Consider the following 13,745-nt stretch of genomic DNA (forward strand, 5'->3'; position numbering starts at 1 on the left):
ATATGGCTTCAGACAGCTCTAACCTTTTCTTGGCTTTTCCAGGGGGGTTGGAAGGCAATGATGTGCATCCCTGTCACCATTACTCTCCTCCAGCTGGGTGCCCAGCCTTCTTCTACATGAGTGAGTTTTCATACTCCTATTCATTGCGCCGCACTCACTAGTAACCAAACCCTGATGTCCTAACTCACTTTTATGCTATTCTTATTCAGGCAAATTCCCACTGGAGGCAATTGGAGTTGGTCTGTGTGAGCAATGAGTGGACATAGTGTAAAGAGCTAAGGATTGGCCCTACATTTCTTTACTTCCCAACATTTTCTTTTCTTGCCTACATACTGATAAATATGGCAATCCCTTTCTTCTTCACTCACATAGGCGCTGTCTACACGGCGGAAGCTGAAGGAAGAACATTCTTCCTTTGACTTCCCTTATGCCTCGTAAAATGAGGGGTACAGGAGTCGGAGTAAGAAGTCCTCCAGCTCGACATTATTTTGAAATAATGACCTGCAGTGCAGACACGCTCTTTGTTATTCAGAATAATGTCAGTTATTCCAAAATAACGTTGCTGTGTAAAAATACCTGTATCTTATAGGAACGACACTTTCTAAATCTCCCTCTTAGTCTCATCTTCTCCATCAGTCCCCTCTCTTGGTTCGTAGCAAAATCAGAATGGTCTCCTCTGATTGGAGCCACTAATTTCTGGATCTTAGAGTGGAATTCTACATAATTCAGACATGTATTTGATGCCTATCTGGCTGAACTAAAGTGTTACCTAACAGATACGGCATAGGTAAAGCCTGCCCACAAGCTGATATCTTGTGGTTTTAATTCAGTGTGGGTTGGTTAGGAATATTTTCTTCTCATTCTCATCCTGACTTGATAGTCTGTGGTATATTTTTCTTTAACTGCTTTCATTTCTCATAGCCTCATGTAAAAATGTAATCAATATATCTTCTATTGCTGGACCATAGCTGGCTGGCATTAGCCTCCCTTTGGTCCTTCCGCCCCCATCCCCAATCTGATATAGCTCATACTCCTCCATATTGACTTTTTCGACCTTCCTAATGCTATGGTATTAGAAGGAGAAGTCAGATTATTTGTGTTAAGCAAAAGCTCGCATTTTCCATCCAGTTTATATATATGTCATAGAAGCAACATCATCCATCATGAGCTCTTTACACCTGTATATGTCACCAACTCAGGATCATTCTTGGGGTTTTGTTAACATATGTACATAGCACCAAAATGAGATCACCTCTCACGTGTTGTTTCCACATATGTGAAGCTCCTTCGTGGAAAAAAGGGAAGGTAGCCATTAATTGGAATAGTTATTTTGCAAATTTGAATAGGGGGGTTAATTGTAGCCTTGCAATTGGCCTCAAATCTTCTCACCAAATCATCATTGACAAATATTTTGCTGAACTCCCCGAAGCTGTAGCTCAGCTACACAAATAAATACTGTAGCAGATCCTGACAGGAAGACGTTCAGCCCAATCTTTTCCAGATGGCAGTGATGGATAGCTGTGTGCTTATATTTATTTAGTTTCCCAGGCACTGGTGTCTTGCCTTCAGTGGTCATTGCGTGTTTAGCTTTGGCTTGGAGACTGACATAGCAGTTTTTATAGTACTAGATGGGTAGTCTGGCAGGTTTGCTTCATGGCTTGGGTACCATGAATGCAGAAGAGGAACAAATGTTTAATCTGCAACCATTTAACTATTTTGCTGCTTTACCTTTCTGTCACAATTCTGATGAGGCCTTGGAGCAGAGCTTGAGACATCTACATGTACTATGTGTTCGCTGATCACTTGTAACTTGCTAGCTTCTTGGGTATCCTGAAGATGAGAATAGAATAAGGACCTTAAGCAAACAGGGTGGAAAAACCATTCTGTGGAATAAAAGCCTAAAACACAGGGACTGGAAATGTGATTTCTATATTATATAGCGGCATAATGTGCTTTATGTGCAAGTACAAGACAATGTTTTTGGTCCAAAGACCTTGAGGACAGATTTTCTTCTTCCAGTGAAGTGGGATGTTCAGATGCTCCTTGGAGTTGTAAGTTCTGAACCTCGGTGGATTTGAAAATCCCCCCCCCCCCCCCCCGGCACCTAAATGCATCACTAAATGCCAAAACACCTTAAAAATTTGGCTATTACAAGCAAAAGAAAGACAGGAGATATCTAGGGATATGTAGTGTCTTGCCGCCAGACCACTGCTTTAATCTGGCCCCAGCTCAGTAATGAATAAATCTCATGGCTGTTTGGTGGCATGCATCAACTGACTTTCTGACTTCTCTCCCTTAGACAATTCCATTTGCAGCCTGCTCTCTTCAGGATCCAGATTAAACTTGTTTTCCTAAATTGTAATGCCCTCCATGGATTTACCCCAGGCTATTTTATGGACCATGTCTCTTTCTATTCACTTCTTCACTCTCTGCTCTCCTTGAGCACGATCTTCCATCTGTTCTTCCACAGTGTATCCCACAAAGAGGAGGACGTCTTAGAGACTAAGGGTACGTCTACGCTAGCCCCCTAGTTCGAACTAGGGAGGCTAATGAGGGTGACCAAAATTGCAAATGAAGCCTGGGATTTAAATATCTTGCACTTCATTAGCATGTTCCTGGGCGGTCACCATTTTGGAAACTGACTAGCCCGGAATAACTGCCCACGTCTATAAATGGTAGTGAAACAGGATTTTGAAGTAAACCCCTAACTCGAATTAACTGTTACTCCTCGTGGAACAAGGTTTAACAGCTAATTCGAGTTAAGGGGTTTACTTCAAATTCCCGTTTCACTGCCGCGTGTAGACGCGGGCAGTTATTCTGGGCTAGTCAGTTTCCAAAATGGCAACTGCCCGGGAACATGCTAATGAAGGGATATTTAAATCCCATGCTTCATTTGCAATTTGTTTGCCCTCATTAGCCTCCCTAGTTCAAACTAAGGGGCTAGTGTAGACGTACCCTAACAGATTTATTAGGGCATAAACTTTTGTGGGTAAAACCCACTTCATCAGATGAGTTGGAGTGGAATTAGTAGGGCTATGTCTAGACTGCAGGCTTCTTTCGAAAGAGCCTCTTTCGAAAGATCGCGTCTAGACTGCAGGCGGATCTTTCGAAAGAGCAATCCACTTTTTCGAAAGAGAGCACCCAGCGAGTCTGGATGCTCTCTTTCGAAGAAGCCCTATTTACATTGAAGAACGCCTTCTTTCGAAAGAGGAACTTTCGAAAGAAGGCGTTCTTCCTCGTGAAACGAGGTTTACCGCCATCGAAAGAAAAGCTGCGTTCTTTCGAAATAATTTCGAAAGAACGCGGCTTGAGTCTGGACGCAGGGGAAGTTTTTTCGGGAAAAGTAGCCTTTTCCCGAAAAAACCCCTGAGTCTGGACACAGCCTAGGAGTATACAAGGAAGAAGTTGCTTGTGTTAATGAAGCTAATCAAGTCAGGATGTAAGTGGATCATTCACAGCATTTGATGTAAAGATATAAATATTCAGAGAGGGGAAATTGCCTTTGTAATGCATTAACCAGTTAAGATCCTTATTCAGTCCTAAGTTGATAGAATTTGCAAATGAATTTGCAGTTCAGTTGTCTCCCTTTGTAATTGGGTTTTGTAGAAGGATGGCTACTTTCAAATCCATTACTGAATGTCTATGAAGGTTAAAATGTTCCCTTACAGGTTTATGTATATTATCTTTCCTGATGTCTGATTTGGGGCCATTTATCCTTGGGCATAGAAGACCATCCAGTTTGGCCAATATACATGGCAGAGAGACATTGCTGGCACTTGATGGCATAGATCATGTTAGTGGATGTGCAGGTGGATGAGCCACTGATGTTGTGGCTTATGTGATTAGGTCCTGTGATGGTGTTGCTTGTGTAGATGTGTGGGCAGAGTTGGCAGTGGGTTTGTTGCAGGGATAGGTTCCTTGATAAGTGTTTCTGTGGTGCACTGTGTGGCTGCTGGTGTGTAATTGCTTCAGTTTGGGGGGCTGTCTGTAGGTGAGGACTGGCCTGTCTCCCAAGGTCTGTGAGAGTGATAATAGAAATGTAGCCGTGTTAGTCTGGTGTAGCTGAAGCAAAATACAGGACTATGTAGCACTTTAAGACTAACAAGATGGTTTATTAGATGATGAGCTTTCGTGGGCCAGACCCACTTCCTCAGATCAAATAGTGGAAGAAAATAGTCACAGCCATATATACCAAAGGATACAATTTAAAAAAAATGAACACATATGAAAAGGACAAATCAAATTTCAGTAGAGAAGGGGGATGGGGGGGGAAGGTGAATGTCTGTGGGCTAATGATATTAGAGGTGATAATTAGGGAAGCCATCTTTGTAATGGGTAAGATAACTAGATCCTTTGTTTAGACTCAGATGTAAAGTGTCGAATAAAGTGTGAGAGCGAGGGATCATTTTCCACAACAGGTTATAGACTGACCTGATGCACTGGCGGGGTTTTAGCTGTGGGCTATAGGTAATGACCAGTGGCATTATTTTCCTTGTTGGGCATGTCCTGAAGCATGCCTGGCTCTTTCAATCTGTTTCTTCTCTTCCACGGGAGGGTATTTAAGTTTTAAGAATGCTTGATAGTGGTCATGTAGGTGTTTGTCTCTTCCTGAGGGACTGGAGCAGATATGGTTGTGTCTTAGGGTTTGGCTATAGACAGTGGATCATGTGATGTGTCCTGGATAGAAGCTAGAGGTATGTAGGTAAGAATAGCAGTCAGAAGATTTCCAGGATAGAGTGCTGTTTATGTGATTATTATTTATTTATACTTCAGTGTCCAGGAAGTGTATCTCACTGTCCCAATCCTAATCTCCTCTGCTCCAAATCCTGGTCTTCTGACTATCCACACCCACTTCCCCATAGCCTATCACCCAGTCTCCTTGCCTAGTCAATCCCAGTTCTTCCCTGTCTCCTGGCTCATTGTCTGATCTGTCATCACCCCTTCCAGCCTTCAGTCAACACCATTCCACTAGCTCCCAGTCCCAGTCTCCCTCCTTAGTGATCCTTCTAGTTCCTTGTCCTAACCTTGCACAGTCAGTCCATATGCTCCTCCTGCACCCTGACTCTTCATTAGATCTGTCTCCCCCCACGCTCCCCACTGCATTTGTTCTCAGTCAGAGTCTCCCCCAGCCATTCAACCAATCTCAGTCTCCCACCTGCCCACACATCAATTGGTTAACTACTTTCATACTACAATCATAGTAAAACCCAATCAAAACTAGTCAAGAATACTTGTGGGGGTAACTGAAAAGACTGTAAGAGTAACTTTAACCCTCCCCCCTTGTACATATGTATTACAAAAGGAACTCTGATTACAGGATCACTGTCAAATAACATTTGGCAAAACATATTATGGTGCTTACTGACTGTGCTCTAACAATCTCTGATTCAGACCTATTAGGCTAGAGACTGAACAGGTCACACATTCCAAAGTAATACAGATACATGGGTTTGCAGATTTTAAGGACAGAAGGAACCATTGTGATAATTTAATCTGACCTCCTGCATGATGCAGATCACAGAATTTCTCCCAGTGACTTCTGCACAAAGCCCGTAACTTCTGGTTGAATGAGATTAACTTTTAGAAAGATATTCAGTCAAAAGTGATGGTGTATCTTCTAAATACATTGTAAATTGTTACAATATTGAATTACTCTCATTATTAAATATTTGAATTTTATTTCCTGATTGAATTTGTCTGATTTCAACTTCCAGTGATTTGACCTTGTTTTGCATTTTTCTTCTAGATTATAAATCTTCTCTCCATGTAGACTGTGATCAAGTCGCTACTTAGCTAAACAGACTGAGTTTTTTAGTCTTTCACTATAAGGCACAATATCCAGACCTCATATCCTTCATATAGCTCTTTTCTGAACCCTTTCCAATGGTTCAGTCTCCTTGGAACTCCAGAACTGGACACGCTACTTCAGTCAGAGTCTTGCTAATGCTGAATACAGATGTAATACCATCTTCCTATTCAGTACTCCTTGTTTAGACATTCAAGGATTACATAAGTTTTCCCATCTACATCTGAAAGCTCATGTTCAGTTGGTTATCCACCATAACCCTTAAGATCTTTTCAGAGTCACTGCAATCCAGTATAGAATCCCTCATCCTGTAGGTATCACCTGCATTCTTTCTTCCATTTCTATATACCATTACAACTACACGGAGCTGCCTAAAGAAAGTGTAAGACTAGATAGCCATCAATCTAGTGCAGAATCCTGCACTGTGACAGTGCATTTCCAGAGCAAAGTCCTGGAAGTACAGGGTTTAGTGGATCCAATCAGCTCCTTTTCAGATCACCTATTTGAATTAAATCTCCTGATATCTAGACAGTATGGCTACGTCTAGTCTGCAAGCCTCTTTCGAAAGATACTTTCAAAAAAGCCTAATTCGAAAAAGAGCATCTAGACTACAACCAGTACTTTTGAAAAACCAAGCCGTTTTTTCGAAAGAGAACACCCAGGCAGTCTGGATGCTCTCTTTCAAAAAAGCACACTTTGCATTACATAGCACCTTTTTTCGAAAGAGCACTTTCGGAAAAAGGCATTATTCCTTGTAAAATGTGGTTTTCCGCGGTCGAAAAAACTGCCACCTTCTTTCAATTTACTTTTGAAAGAACGCGGCAGCAGTCTAGACGCAGGAGAAGTTTTTTTAAAAAAAGGCCACTTTTTTCGAAAAAACCCAGTAGTCTAGAAAACCTTATTGTTGCTATGTGAAATTTGAAATAGAGATCTGCAGGATACATGATGTACCTCCAGAAAGTGGGAAATTTGACAGGAAATCTATTACATATTTTGAAGAGTTTGTTTGTTTGTGGATCTGTTTGTGCAAAATAACGTTACACTTTGTGATTTCCAGCAGATACCAAATTTTGCATAAACAATCCTGCTATTTCAATTAGCTGAATGCATTACTTTTTACACCGGAATATGCTGGGTGAAAGGTTTAAATCACTGTTTCTCAAATGGTGAACTGCAGCCACTGAGAGCCATGAGGCTCCGTGGCTGCAGAGCCGGTAAGTAAATTGGAGCAGCCCGGTAGCAGCTTCTCAGAGTAGGTCTGTGGACCACTTTGAGAAACACTGGTTTAAACAGTTATTTTTGTTTTTCATTGGAAAAAGTCATGACATGATTAGAGTTCATAAAAATATTTGCTAAGAAAATTAAAATCGAGTCTCCTGTTCAACTGTCATTTTAGTGCAAAGAAAAGTTTTACTGTTACAAATCACAGAATAATTCGAATTAGTTACAGAAAGAGTAATGGAAGCTTTATGAGTTTTATTCAAATTTACCATGTATGGTAATTATTTAGTAAAATGAATAATGTTTGAAGTTGAAATTATACAACTTTAAAACTGTACTTTTACTTTCCTTTTGCAAGCACGTTAATAAACAATTCTATGACATATATTTCATTTCTTGAACTTTCCTATAAGTGTAATCTACACAAAATGATTTTGCCCAATCAACGATGGGCCTCTCTGCTAGATACATATAATGGAGGAGGGGTCCCAACCTAGACTATTGCCCCTCTTAAATGTGGACTCTGTTGTAGCCATATGCATGTTAATCTAGCTGTGCTGTGGGAACACTAGATTATGGCCAAACTGGATAACCTATTTAAGGTACATGGACTGAAGACAGAATCACAGTTACTGTGAACTCATTTTAAATTTCCTGACTGTAGGACAACTGTATACTCAATATGGGTATGTCTACACTACAAAGTTAATTCGAACTAACAGCCGTTAGTTCGAATTAACTTTGATAGGCGCTACACATGCAAACCGCTAGTTCGAACTTAATTCGAACTAGCGGAGCACTTAATTCGAACTAGGTAAACCTCATTCTACGAGGACTAACGCCTAGTTCGAATTAACTAGTTCGAATTAAGGGCTGTGTAGCCACTTAATTCGAACTAGTGGGAGGCTAGCCCTTCCCAACTTTCCCTGGTGGCCACTCTGGGCACCACCAGGGAAACTCTTCTGCCCCCCTCCCGGCCCCGGAGCCCTTAAAGGGGCATGGGCTGGCTACGGTGCCCGTGCCAGGTGCAAGCCTGCCAGCACCCAGCCAGCAGACCCTGCACCTGGCACGGCTCGAGCCGGCCACCTGCTGCCACCCAGCCCTCCGCCTCTTCCTGGGACCAGGCTGGCGGCTCCTGGGAGCCTGCCCAGGTCCGGAAGAGGCGGGCACCCGCCTGATCTAGTGCAGACATCGTGGACCTCATCCACGACCTCCGCACTAGGCACAGGAAAGTGGCCGTCTGGGGCAGGATAGCTGCCAGCCTGGCCACCCAGGAGCAGGTTGGCATGAAAATCAAGGTGGTCCACTGAGACCCCCGACCCTGAGCCCTGAGCTTAGAATGGCCGTACTGGGTCAGACCAAAGGTCCATCTAGCCCAGTAGCCTGTCTGCCGACAGCGGCCAACACTAGGTACCCTGGAGGGGATGGACCGAAGACAATAATCAAGCCATTTGTCTCGTGCCATCCATCTCCAGCCTTCCACAAACAGAGGCCAGAGACACCATTTCTACCCTCTGGCTAATACCACTCCATGGACCCAACCTCCATGACTTTATCTCACTTCTCTTTAAACTCTAACAAAATACAGGACTATGTAGCACTTTAAAGACTAACAAGATGGTTTATTAGATGATGAGCTTTCGTGGGCCAGACCCACTTCCTCAGATCAAATAGTGGAAGAAAATAGTCACAGCCATATATACCAAAGGATACAATTAAAAAGAATGAACACATATGAAAAGGACAAATCACATTTCAGAACTCTTTAAACTCTGTTATAGTTCTAGCCTTCACAGCCTCCTGCAGCAAGGAGTTCCACAGGTTGACTATTTGCTTTGTGAAGAAGAACTTTCTGTTGTTAGTTTGAAGCCTGTTACCCATTCATTTCATTTGGTGTCTTTTAGTCCTTCTATTATGGGAACTAATGAAGAACTTTTCTTTATGCACCCTCTCCACACCACTCATGCTTTTATAGACCTCTATCATATCCCCCCTCAGTCTCCTCTTTTCTAAGCTGAGAAGTCCCGGTCTCTTTAGCCTCTCTTCACATGGGACCTGTTCCAAACCCCTGATCATTTTAGTTGCCCTCCCCTCTCCCACCCTCTCTCTTCCTCTTTCCCACCTTCTTTTCCCAGTCTCCCCGAGTTTTGTTCAAGAAAGAGAGTTTCTATTTTTGAACACGCGTGTCCTTTATTTTGTATATCAGGAAGGGAGGCTAGGGAGGGGTAAGTGGAAGGAGGTGAGGGAGGAATGGGGTACGAGCCCCCAATGGGGAGGACTGGGCTGGCTCTGCGGGCTCCTCGGGGTGGAAACTCTCCTGAATCCCCTTGATTGACTCCCCCCTCCGGATGGCAGCCTGCAGCAAGTGCAGCCGGGCTGATGGCCGAGTGGTGTGATGTGCCGAGCGTGGGCACTCAGGGCCAGGACTGCTTTGCAAGTGGGGAACCCCTGAGAACTGTCTGTCCGGGGTGGGGGTCGGGTCCCTTTAAGCACAGCCCTCGGCTAGCCCTCGGCAGCAGCTCCACACTCTAAGTCCTAATCTGATGCCCTGCCGGCACTGCTTCCGGCCATCCTTAACCTCGGTTCAGGGTCCACTCAGTGTGGACATGCTAGTTCGAATTAGCAAAACGCTAATTCCAACTAGTTTTTAGGTCTAGATGCACTAGTTCGAGTTATCTTAGTTCGAATTAACTAATTTGAATTAAGTTAGTTCGAATTAGTGCTGTATTGTAGACATACCCCTTGTTACTTAACATTTCCCTTCCTCCTGACATTTTAGATGGGGATCACTTGGGGACTTTGTGATTTCACTTTGCTATGATCACTGAAGGATGAGATCTATGAGGAAGGATGGAGAAGGAGCACAAGGGGATTGAAATGAGAGTACTGCACTCAGCTCTGGTATAAGCGGATACAGTTCCACATTGTGTTTTATTGTCTATTCTTAGCATATCTATAAACACTGATTGAAAATAAACTGGGATTGTATTATTAAAGCTCCAATACTTTTGCCAAAGCACTGTTGAAGAACAGTTTTATCTCAGTTAATGGGGGATGTTTTGAGGAAGAAATGAAGAGAGAAAAGCCAAATTCATGGAGATTAACTGAGTAGACTGACTAGTGGTTCCAGGAGTGGAGAATCAATATCTCTTCATTTCAAAATTGACTAGGCTTAAGAGGACCCAGGTTTGCATAAGCTTTGTGTAAAGGGACATAAAACTAGACAACTAGGATGTCAATGCTGTCAGCGCCAGTTGCTGAAGTCTGTTTCTGGCTGAATTCCACACTGCTTAACAATGTCAGCATCCTATCAAGCCCTCAGTCTGTGTTATTCCAATTATCCTGCATCATCCTTTCTACTGAACTCACTGGGAAAGGGTCTCTGCACCAGCCCTATTCATTGTGGTACTGGCACAAGAAGCAAAAAGATCTGTGATTCTGTGGGTCCAGTAGGGCTAAACCCGCACACAACAGGCATTGAAGAGCTTCAAGGAGCCTGAATTGCAGCCCAATTTTCTGGCCACAATTTGAGGGGTGAATTTGCCCTCATAAAGCACCAGTGACTGGAATTCCAGCTGCATTGCACGTCTTACAAATGGAGAAATCTAGAGAGCTTGCTCTGTCAGCAAACACTTGTAACTGTGGGAAGTCAAAAATGATTTTTCCAAGCTAGTTAAGCCATTTCCCCCCTGCAGTTTAGTCTTTAAAAAGACATGGTTTGAATTTTTCTAAATCAGGAAAAGTGGATTTTTTTCACCATTGCTGTGCTCAAAAATGCCTTGAAGGATTTTGTTCAAACTTTACAAACACAGAGAGATAGATGAACAGACAAGTATTGGGTACAGTGGGATCCTAGGCTCCTAACCATTGTGGGGCTATAAACAGTAAATAATAACAGATGGACAGTGTAGCAGAAGCATGCCTGCTGCACTGAGGACTTACCAGAGCTGCCAGAGCCGCAGGCAGACCAGGGCACCTGCTGAGACACGGGCCGTGGATGAAAGCCCAGCAGCAGAAGGCAAGCCCCACCCTTGCCCCTTCTGCCCAAAGCCCCGCCTCAGGAACCAAGTCCCGCCCACCCTCAGCCTGAGCCTTCCTGGCCACTTGGAAAACCACCAGGGCTGCCCTGCTGCAGCTCTGGCTCCATTCCCTCTCCAGCAGGTGGGGAGAGCCGGGCTGTTGGGCTGTGGCCCTATCCCCTTCATTGGCCAGGAGAAGCTGGGCTGCCACACTGCAGCACCAGCCTTCCCTGGAAGTGGCCCCAGCCGTAGGCAGGTGGGCGTATAGGCAGTTTTCATAAGTTTGGGCCTTCCCCTGCCTACATTACTGACCACCCATGTGCTGAGACTTGCCACTAGCCATGTACCTCACCACAGAGTTGTCCTTATCCAAATGCAGAATACGCAGTTGCATAAGGCACCCAAAAATTTGGGGCACCACTGGGTCTTAATTTCGACCCACCCACCACTTCCTATCCTTGTTCTGTGGCTCTGCTTCCTGTAGCTAGGAAAGGGGCTAGTTCATGTAAAAGTGACATAGCCTGCAGACCTATTAGCAGCACATTGAACCTGTGAAAGTGACATTTGAATGGTAATGATGCCATTTCACAGGCAACTGCCCACTACAGGGATAGTCTGCCAGTTTCTGAAAGTCCTGTGTTAGTCTGCAGGCCCTTAGTTTAAAAGGTGTTTTAAAATACCTCATTAGTGCGATGCTGATGATTATAATATCACACCTCTAAAAAGTCAGACCCCCCTCGTTGCCATTGGGCAGAGGGGCACTGGTTTAACACTACTGCATAGGGGCTCCATAAATCCTACGGACGGACCTTCCTCAGGAAGACAGAGGGCAATCCCAAGCCACAGGCACACTGTGGGGGGAGTGTAGGAAGTAGCCCAGGGACACCAGAGAATAGTTTGATTTTGTTATTGTCAAAACCCAGGCCGGCTTGTTTAGGGCAGATGCCATCTGACCACTGATGGAATGCTGCCACTTTTAGGGCCCTAGGCTGGGGCTTGATGCAGTAGGATGGGCCTGGCACCCCTACAGAGGCATAGCGAGGGTGTTATACGCCCAATCATTTGTTACTATGGATCTGTTATTATTATTTCTAAGTCAGCAAAATAAATAAATAAATAAATAAAGTGCTACCAGATTATTGTTTTTTAAGTTTTTTCTTTTGTTGTAAAGTACCTTTTATTTTTTTAAAAAAAATTATAAATAACCCCAATGCACTCACCCCTCCCCTTCAGCCAGGTCCCCTTCAGCTGGTGCCCCCAATCTCAATGCACTCACCCCTACCCCAGAGCCAGGCATTCCCCATTCCAATGCAACCACCCCTTCCTCAGAGCAGGCACCCTAGCCTCCTCCATACCAATGCAACTGTAGGTAAATTTCATTAATCTCTGTATTAATCATTTTCTCATTGAATTTTTTTTATTTTAACTTTGTATCAATTCCTTTTAGCGTTGTAATAAGTCTTTAGTTTGTTGTATGAAGTCCTTTTATAGAAACTTCGTATACTTTTATAGAACATAGAAACTTTGTATTAAGCCTTTTACATAGAAACCATGTATCTTAAAGGCTTTGTACCTCCTTTTGCTAAATTGATTTTCCTGTTGAGTGAATGAGGTGTGAATGGATAAGGCATGAAAGAAAAGCACCTCTGGACACTTGCAATGGTTGGAGAAAGGTGGAAGCCAGATTCAAGAACAATGGGACCTGTGAAGTGGGCTCATTGAAAGAAGACTGGACCTACGGATGTCTTGGTAGTAAGCAGCACTACCTACCTCCAGCGTAGTGCCGGCTTTCCGCAGGGTGGACGGAAGTCCTGCCTGCAGCTTTGCGCCACTTCCAGGGGTTCCGGAAGTGCGCTGGCTGCTCCCCTCCCACAGCTCTGTGTCGTGCTGGGTGCGCCGCAGGAAGGGGTGTCAGCCCCAGAGGAGGAGTGCAGTGGCTTCCCTGCGCCACAGGAGGGGTGAGTTGAGTGCAGGGGTTTCCCTGCGCCACATGGGCGGGGGTCGGCCCTGGAGTTTGACCCCAGGGTAGGCACCTGTGGGGGTTTGGATGCGCCGCGGGGGTGGGGTTTGGACCCGAGGCAGGCGCTCATGGGGGTTTGGCTGTGCCATGGGAGGGGGGGGGTTTGCCCCAGGGTAGGTGTCCACAGGGCTGCACCATGGGAGGCATGTACCGGCTCCGGAGGAGGCACATGCTGGCTTCCCTTGGGGGGAGAATCCTGGGAGGAGGCAGGTGCAGGGGACTCTCTGCCCCCACTACCCCCTGTTCCCTCTCCCCTGTCTCCAGCCACAGAAACCTGTCCCCACTGGCACCCTGTCCCCTCTCCCCTGTCTCCAGCCACAGAAACCTGTCCTCACTGGCACTCTGTCCCCTGTCCTCCCGGCACCCTGTTCCCTCTCTCCACTCCCCAGCCCCCTCTCCCCGATCCCCAGTCCCCTGTCTCGTCCCCAGCCGCAGAACTCTGTCCCTGCTGGCACCCTGTCCCCTGCCAAAGCACCCACTAGCACCCTTCCCCAGTACTATGTCCCCTGCTCCCACCAACACAGTTGTGGCCACATTAGTGAAGCTTGAGGTGGGGGGTTGGAGGAGGGTTTTTTGGCATCTCACTTGTGTGGCCCCAACTGACTTTTCTGTGGGTCAGTGACCCCTGACTCAAAACAGGTTCCCTGCCCTTCTCAGAAATAAAGACAATGCAGAAACT

Source organism: Pelodiscus sinensis, chromosome 1 (assembly GCF_052426305.1).
Source record: "Pelodiscus sinensis isolate ZL-2025 chromosome 1, ASM5242630v1, whole genome shotgun sequence".
Lineage (NCBI taxonomy): Eukaryota > Metazoa > Chordata > Testudines > Trionychidae > Pelodiscus > Pelodiscus sinensis.